The 8,475-nt window shown below is 45.9% G+C and overlaps 1 non-coding gene across 1 annotated transcript; it reads left to right on the top strand.

Moving 5' to 3' along the window:
- Nucleotides 1–7,411: 7,411 nt before the first annotated feature.
- Nucleotides 7,412–7,535, top strand: LOC131901853 (small nucleolar RNA SNORA40). The gene has a single exon (XR_009376907.1). It is a non-coding gene; the product is annotated as a small nucleolar RNA SNORA40 (small nucleolar RNA).
- The last annotated feature ends 940 nt before the right edge of the window (nt 7,536–8,475 follow it).

Consider the following 8,475-nt stretch of genomic DNA (forward strand, 5'->3'; position numbering starts at 1 on the left):
GAAAGCCTTTGCCAAAACAGGTGAGGCTCTGAGCCTCAAGGTTATAGATTTACGTGTTGAGGCATCCAGGAAGACTGGGGTAATCATTGGGTCTCTTAAGTAGTAAGAATACCCATGCTTTCTTGTGACTTCTGCACACATAGATTAAGGAGTTAGGAATGTGGGTATATGCTGCCTAGGGGTTTGTCACTACATGTTCAAATGTGTTTGTTTATGAGCTATTCTGTATCGTGACATGTCTACAGTACACATTTATGCACTAAATATTATTATTTGTTCTCAAATTGACTAAGAAAAGATTTTAGGAAGCATGTTTTTGAGACAGGGTCTCACCATGTAGCCCAGGCTAGCCTCATACTCACGATTCTCCTCTTTCAGCTTCCTGTTGAGAGTACAGGTGTACCCCACCATGCTCAGCTAGGAAACACACTTTATTCTATCATGTGTAGTTCAGAAGGCTTTGAGATACATAGCTATCTGCCTTTATCTTTGGGGTATATGTTCCAAGATCCCTAGTGCATACTTAAAATGGAGGGGGTACCAAACCCTGTATATAAGCACTGTAACATGGCAGTGGTTAGTCACATGATCAAGACAGCTGCTAAGTGACTAGTGGCCAGGGAGCATATGCAACATGGGTATGTCGGGTACAGCAATGATTCACAATTCACTGAGTTAGGTGGAGTTGGCAATATATTTTATCACACTACTCAGAACAATCCACAATGTAAAACAGTATCTCTGGAAATTTCCATTTAATGTTTTCAGACCTCAGCTGACTATGGGTAACTGAACCATAGAAAGCAAAATGTTGGAAGGGGGAGACGACTGTGTGTATAAGCCATCTCCATTCTTCAACAAGTCAACTTTGGGGGAGTCATTAGATGTGTAAGATTTTACATCTCTACTATGCATCTTTTAAGATGTGTCCAATATCATTTCACAAAAGCAGAGCTCAAAGGGAGCAGAATGGAAAGTAGGACACTTGGGTACATCTGTATCTGGATTTACCTTGTATTTGGCTATTAGAATAGATGGGATAACCTGTTTTAGCAACTTTTCTCTTTCCAGATGACCCCAACCTGCTCTGTTGACTGGTTCAGTCCAATAGGTATGGACTCCTTTCTTTGGCATTGCTGGTACATGTTGCTCCGGGAATGTCCATTTTCTGGTAAGATAGGCACTGTCCAGCATCAAGACCTGCTGCTTCATCAGTCAGGGCCTATCTACGGAGCAGGGAAGGCTTCTGTGCTGTCCCACCATGGCCACATATAGGGCAGAAGATCTTCTTGCTTCCCCCAGACCAGGTCCCTTGGAGAAGCTGCTGTTAGCTAACTGAATTCAGTATTAGCCAGCCATGTGGTGGTAACAGGACCTCGGGCAAAACGGGCCTGGGCTTCACAGTCGAGGATTCCACCACAGCCAGGGGACACACAGTGCAGAAGTCACTGCATTTCCAAGTGGCTCGTTCATCTGCTCCTTCTCTTTGTTCGGTCTTGCTGTTACCCTCTTTCTGTCTCGTGCTTCTTTACTATAACCTAGTCAGCAGGCCTTCAACAGGAGAGAAGATCTCCCACATCTGCCTTATGTGTTTTACACAAGACAAAACAAAGCTAAACTGAACAGGAAAATACACTGCAGAGTCCTGGCATTGCCCGGGAGTCTCTGTAGTCGACAGTGCCATTGCTGGAGGATAGAGCTGGGAGGTTTGGGGGATAGTGACTAGCTGTAATCTACTAGAGAGGTCTGGGGGATAGTGACTAGCTGTAATCTACTAGAGAGGTCTGGAGCCCCTTCTCTGAGCTTCACTATAGCATATAGCCCCAAATTATTTGGGTGAATCTATTCAGGTACAACTGCTTGGCCTGAAATTGTCCCCCAAGTGCTTAAACACATACAAACACACACACACACACACACACACACACACACACACACACACACACACCACCACCAACAACAACAACAAAATACAAAAAAAACCAAACAAACCCTGAATTGCTACATGTAGCAGAGAAGAGTTAGTGTTTTTAATAGCTTGAAAAATGATATCCAGATGCTCAATACAGAGGAGGAGGCCCTTCCCTCTAGTTCTGAGCTGGCCACAATGATCCTTAGCCTGGCCCCTCCCATCTGGACAGCTGCCCTGAGCCCTCTGGGAGGCTACCTTGGGAGACCGCCCAGGAGCTCCAACTGGCCCCCAATCCAAAGAAGGCAGGCAAACCATCTGGAATGCATTGTCCAGATCAGCTCTGCATTGCCCAGGCACCCTGACAGCTTCTTGGGTCCATGTGAGGCTTGGATTTAATCCATCAAGCGCTCTCCAGACAGAGGCTTCCAGACATCTCTTTGATTCCTTTCAGAATCTGGATTCTAACAGAGGTACAATTAGACCTGCTAGTCACTTCCAAGTTTGGCTTTCTCAGGGAAAGGACCAAGGTGTGCTCTGAGAGACACTTTCCAGCAGCTCTTGGCCTAGTAACAAATGAAGAAAGGGAGCAGCTTGGCAGGAGGCCTCTCTCAGGGTCCTTTGCATTCCCACTGCAATATGCCAACCATCCATCCAGCCCTGACAACTGACACTTATTTGGAAAGGATAAAGAAAATAATCACATTCCACGACACTTTGGGGAGCCTTTTAGAAGTGGCAGCCTGTCTTTCCACACCATCTCTACACCATGCAAAGTCTGCTTGGGAGAAATGATGGGGTAAAATCTGGGAGGAAGGGAAGGGGTCGGGAAGGCATTTGGAATGGTCCTTAAATCCAATTGTTAAAAGGATTGAGGGTTTATTTTTTTTCTTCTTTAAAATTGTAAATCCCTGAAAACAATAGGTTGGTTACAGTTTTTCTTCTAGAACCATACACATTTTGCTGGTGTGCGAACAGTATTGAATGGCTCATTTATAAAGCCCCCACCTTCACCCTTTCCCCATGATTTTGCTCCTTATTCATTTCTTCATTGATAAGAAAAATGCTTAGTTTCCCCTAAATCTCTCATCAGGGAGCAGATTCCAAGGTAATTGGTCCCAAGTTGAAGAGAATCTACTGTGTCTCAGATCAGACCAGTTCCCTCAAATGGCCAGAGTGACAGTGTAGGCAGATTTTCTTTGTATCCTGGCAGCCACTCCCAAATAACCACACAGAGACTTAATATTAATTATAAATGATCAGCAGATAGCTTAGGCTTGTTTCTGCCTAGCTCTTATAACTTAAATCAACCCATTTCTGTTATTCTATGTGCTGCCTGGGTCTCATTTACCTCATCTGTGAACTTCCCATGTTCTTTCTTTGAGTCTGGATCGTGATTCCTGAGACTCCATCCTTCTTCTCCCTAGCATTCTCTCCACCCCCAAAATCCCACCTAGTTACTGGCTGTTTCACTTTTTATTAAACCAGTCACAGTGACATATTCACACAGTGTAAAGGAATATTCCACATGATGGTGAATCTCAGACTTCTCAGCGTCATCTCAAAGTTGCTTTCGAAGCTTCCAGTATGTTCTGCAAGCAGGGATAAGTTTCATGTCCTGGCCTACATCACTCTCGTTTTGGTGCTCCCTTCCTGTGTCTCCCAGCAGCACCGTTAAATACTGCCCACTCTTCTGATGTCCAGCACTTGGCAGCACATGCCAGGCGAGAGCTGAGACGCAATGTTGTGAGCTATGCACGGGTCTCAGCAGATGTGAGCTGGAGCAGGTCACACTTCGGTATATCGTCCTCCTCTCCCACATCTGTGTCACCACAACAGCTGCACAGGGATATCAATATTTGGAGCCAGGGGAAGCCAAGTTGTCTCACAGCAGACTAACTGAACAGGGGAAGTCCTCTGACCACTCTATGGAAGGAATCTCTTCTTCAATACCTTCCCTCCTCTGTGCCACTCAGACTACTCTAAACTGCCCCAGGACCCTCGCTTGGATTTTCTCCATCACCTCCAGTCATCAACCAGTTCTTTCTTTAAAGTTTTACTTATCATTATTCTTTTTTTTTTTTTTTTTTTTTTTTTGGTTTTTCGAGACAGGGTTTCTCTGTGTAGCTTTGCACCTTTCCTGGAACTCACTTGGTAGCCCAGGCTGGCCTCGAACTCACAGAGATCTGCCTGGCTCTGCCTCCCGAGTGCTGAGATTAAAGGCGTGCGCCACCACCGCCCGGCTTCATTATTCTTATTTGTGTGTGTGTGTGTGTGTGTGTGTGTGTGTGTGTGTGTGTGTGTAAATGAGTGCAGGTGTACATGTGCCAGAGTGTGTGTGTGTGTGGAAGTCAGGGGGGTGGGTACAACTTTCTGGAATTAGTTCTCCCCTTCCACCATCGTATTGAACTCAGATCATCAGGCTTGAGTGGCAAGTACTTTTGTCTGCTGAGCCATATTGCCAGCCCAGCCAATTCTTAGTACAGGATGATTTAGCTGTCTCTGTCTTGTTCTGGAACACCGTCTTCCAAATCAAGGGAGCCGTGCAAGGCATTACTGTCAACAGATCTCGTTTATTCCTTCTCCCCACTGAGGAGAACCACCTGAAGCACTGGCCTCTAGAGGAAGCCGCTGTGCCGGATCTCCCGGGCAAAAAGAAGTGGAGGATGTGGTGTTGGTGTGATGCAGCTGGGAACTGCTCCACTGCAGAAACCAGTCCTGGAAGGGACAGTGACAGGCAGGCAGGCAGCTTAAGGCCACGCTCACCTTGGATTTCGTGCCAGGTTGAGTCTGAGCTTTCCAGTTTGGTTGGCAGAGCACAGCCCAAGGGAATTAAGAGGCAGTTAGGGCCTCAGAAATCCACTAGGTAGACAGATGTCATGTAGAAGTTTGCTTGCCAGATGCAGGACATAACCATCAGGTTTGAGGGTAGGTAAATGTTCCAACCCAGGAATGAGACCAAGAGAAAAGTTCACTATCACCAGCCACTCCTCCCCCCCCACCCCCTCTATCCAACCCTCACCATCGCCCACCCCACCCCTACCGCCATGGATGACCATTCAAAGTAGAATTCTAGCTTTAAGAAAGGTAGGGCAATAAGGTGAAATGTCAGACACCAAGGCCAAAGCTTTCAGTAAACATGGGGGCTGTAGAAAGAGTTACAGCGCAGGGCCAGTGGTCAACGCAGCCTTCAGATCTCCAGTTCACTAACGAGGACAGCAGGGCAGCAAAGTAGATGCAAGGCTCTTAGGAGTGGACACCCAGCTACGGCAACACTCTCGGACTCTCAGCCCTATTGGCTAGCGGATGAAGGACCAGATTGGGCTATTTATGTACTCAGCCAGCAAGGCCAGCTATGTTGGGAAGGCAGAGAAAAAAGAGCCAGCATATGAGACTGGTCATCTTCACTCATAAAGGGTAGCATTTATGATTAAAATAGCACCTTGCTATTTTAATTCTGGTCTTGTGCCAGCCTGAAGTAGTAGAAGAGATCCCACAACATGAGTCCAGGTATCTCTGGGCTGGGCTGGCTGAAGCCGGTTACCAGTTTGGGAGCCCTAGACATGTCTTTTCATTAACTTTTGGGGGTACATTTTCCTCATTTGTAGAAATCAGGAAGTTAAGCTAAACTAAAGGTTTTCAAAGTGTCCTTCTGAAACTGACAATATCAGTGTCACCCGGTGACTTATGAGAAATGCAAGTTCTTAGGCCCTGCCTTAGTTCCAACAGATCAGAAACACTGAGAGTGAAAACCCAGAAACCTGTGATTTCACAAGTCTCCAGCAAAGTCTGAGACACCGTAGCCTACATAATTCTAAATCTGCATGCCCAGATGCCTCTGCATCTGCTAGGAGAGATGAAAGGCGCTCACCCCTGCCCTCGCACACACAGACACCCCCGGAGCGGGTCTCAGCACACAGCCTTTCTCTTCAGTCTGTTGCTAAGCCAAGGCTGCCTCTGCAAGGGATGGATTAATGCTCCAGCCAGCCAGTTAGAGAGGATACAACGTTCTTGTCTCCTTTACCTCCTGCCCAATTAGCCGGGGGTAACTTAGGAAGATTTACTCTTTTCCACAAGCAAGGTCACAACCTGAGGTTGTCATAGAAGCCAGCTTCCACCCCGGCTCTCCTGAGGCTGTAGCAGCGGATTGGCTAGTAGGCAGATGGCTCTGCCTGGTAGCAGGGATTTAATAGGCAAGGCGATGCAGGGAGGAGGACCAAAGGGGAGGAATAGCTCTGCTAAGCCTGTTGCCTTCTGCTTAAAAAAAAATTTATAGGTCTATTTATAATCTGTCTTGTTCCACAAAGGATTTCAGGCGGCTGCCTTCCTTGTTGGAAAATCCTTGATGCCAATACTTGGCATCTGATACCAAGGACTTCCTGGCTCAGAGCAGGGGGGCCAAGTCTTTGTTCATGCGGCCTCAACAGAGCACATAATGGGTACCCTAGGCTTTGTGTTTTAGGATATCCATCTTCCTGTACCTCCTTTCTTCCTGCCCGTCTCCACGGAGGATACAGTCAGCGTCTTGTCTGTCCATGTTTTCAATGGGCATACCAGTCATAACCTGATAACTCCTGGTTTGCATCTTTTCCATTTGGGTTAAATAAGTAAGATCCACTAGGAAAAAGTCCCAAAGCCCAGTTTGAGATCTGATTCTCAGAGCTCTGTAAACAAAGGGAATCCCCCAACTTTGCTCAGCTGTCTCTTCCTCAAAGGAAAATGCCAACTGCTCCGTTGTTGATTGGACTCGTACTTGGAGTTACTTTGGATTTTGAGGGTTCCTTAAAAAAGCTATACACACAACATGCTTAGGAGAGGGCTCAGTTCACAGTAAATGCTCAATAATCGTTACCTTAAATAAAGAGAATAAACCCCAGGGACGTGGACTGCTACTGGGACCTCTTGGGAAGTGATGTGCTGGGGCTATGGATTCAACAGGGTTTGTCCCTTCGCAGAGATAATTGCTCCCTATGAGTCTGAACTTCAAACTCTGGCTTTGTTTGTTCTTTTCACTGATCTCCTTATCCTCGAGCTGAATCCAACAATTGAGTTATTTGAGTTTTTCTCTTTCGGAGCGAGTGGTTCTGCCCCTTGACAAATCTCCCCATCGGAGGCTCACACGCAAGGCCTGTTGCCTGTGTGATATGCAGCATCACTGACAAGTGGAGACGGCCACACACATTGACACTGGCTGAGTGTCTCTGCAAAGGGCTGCCGCATTCTGGCTGCCAGAGGCCTTGGGCCCCGGACTTTGGCCATGCCTGGCCTCTGACACACACCCTGCCCCCTCCCCGACCCCTGCCTGGTCTCACCATCATTGCTTTGTCTGGAGGTGCTCACCCCTGCCCTTGCTGCTGACACACGATGTTCTTTTTCGGAATCTGACTAACCAGGACAAAAATGAACAGGGAAGAGCCAAGAGCGAAGGATAGACACAATGCTTCTGGAGAAGAAAAGAGGCTCAGCCTGCTACGTATCAAGACTCGTTATTAGTAGCAATTGTGTGGCTTTTCTTTTTGTCCAGCTAGTGGACAAAGACTTTAAAAGGCAGTGCTAAACAAACACTCTTTTGTAACCCAGGATTTATTGTTCTGTGTGCGTTTTGGTACATACAAGAAGGAATATGATGATGAAAAGAACTGTATGAAGCAATAGAAATTACAACTTTGTTATTAGTGCAGAGACAGACTAGCACACAATAGAACAGATGAGAGAATGCAGAACAGACCACACCTGTACACTAGACGTAGAGGTGGCTATAGGGGACAGTGGCTATTTTGAGTGGTCCTGGAAAGCTAGTTTCCTTGAACATGGAAAAAATAAAATGGAGCTCTACCATATACAAAGAATAAAGAGTATGAGTAAAAAATGTAGTTTTTTAAGACTACATTTATTTGTTTGTTTATTGTCGGGTGGCATGTGGTATGGCATGTATGTGGAGTGAGAGGACAACTTGAAGGAGCTAGTGGGTCCCAGGGCTTGAACTCAGATCATCAGGCTTGGTGACAAGCATCTTTGCCTGTTGAACCCCCTCACTGCCCATGAGAAGCACTTGTTAAGTATACCCTATAGAATATAAGTTTGGTTATAGTATCCATTCTTTTTTGTTTGTTTGTTTGTTTGTTTGTTTGTTTGTTTTTTTCAAGACAGGGTTTCTCTGTGTAGATTTAGGCCTTTCCTGGATCTCGCTCTGTAGACTAGGCTGGCCTCGAACTCATAGAGATCCGCCTACAGTATCCATTCTTAATGAGTGAAGTAGTACCCACAAGGCACACACCCACAAAGGAAACCCCAGAAAACAAACAAACAAACCAAAAAAAAATGGTCTTAAAGGGATAAAAATAGTATTATTCCCATATATAAAGCATACAAACGTAAGAATGGTACAAAAACATTTACTCACAGGATTAAAATATCAGTGAAATGATTAGAAAACAAAAGTCTGAAAAACTTTAGAAGGTTGGAGGGAATGAGTGTGTAGCATGCTTGAGGCCATTCCTTGCCATGTGTCTTAGTCACTGGTCTATTGCTGTGAAGAGACACCATGACCTCGGCAGCTCTAATAG

The sequence above is a fragment of the Peromyscus eremicus genome, unplaced genomic scaffold (genome assembly GCF_949786415.1).
Source record: "Peromyscus eremicus unplaced genomic scaffold, PerEre_H2_v1 PerEre#2#unplaced_506, whole genome shotgun sequence".
Taxonomy (NCBI): domain Eukaryota; kingdom Metazoa; phylum Chordata; class Mammalia; order Rodentia; family Cricetidae; genus Peromyscus; species Peromyscus eremicus.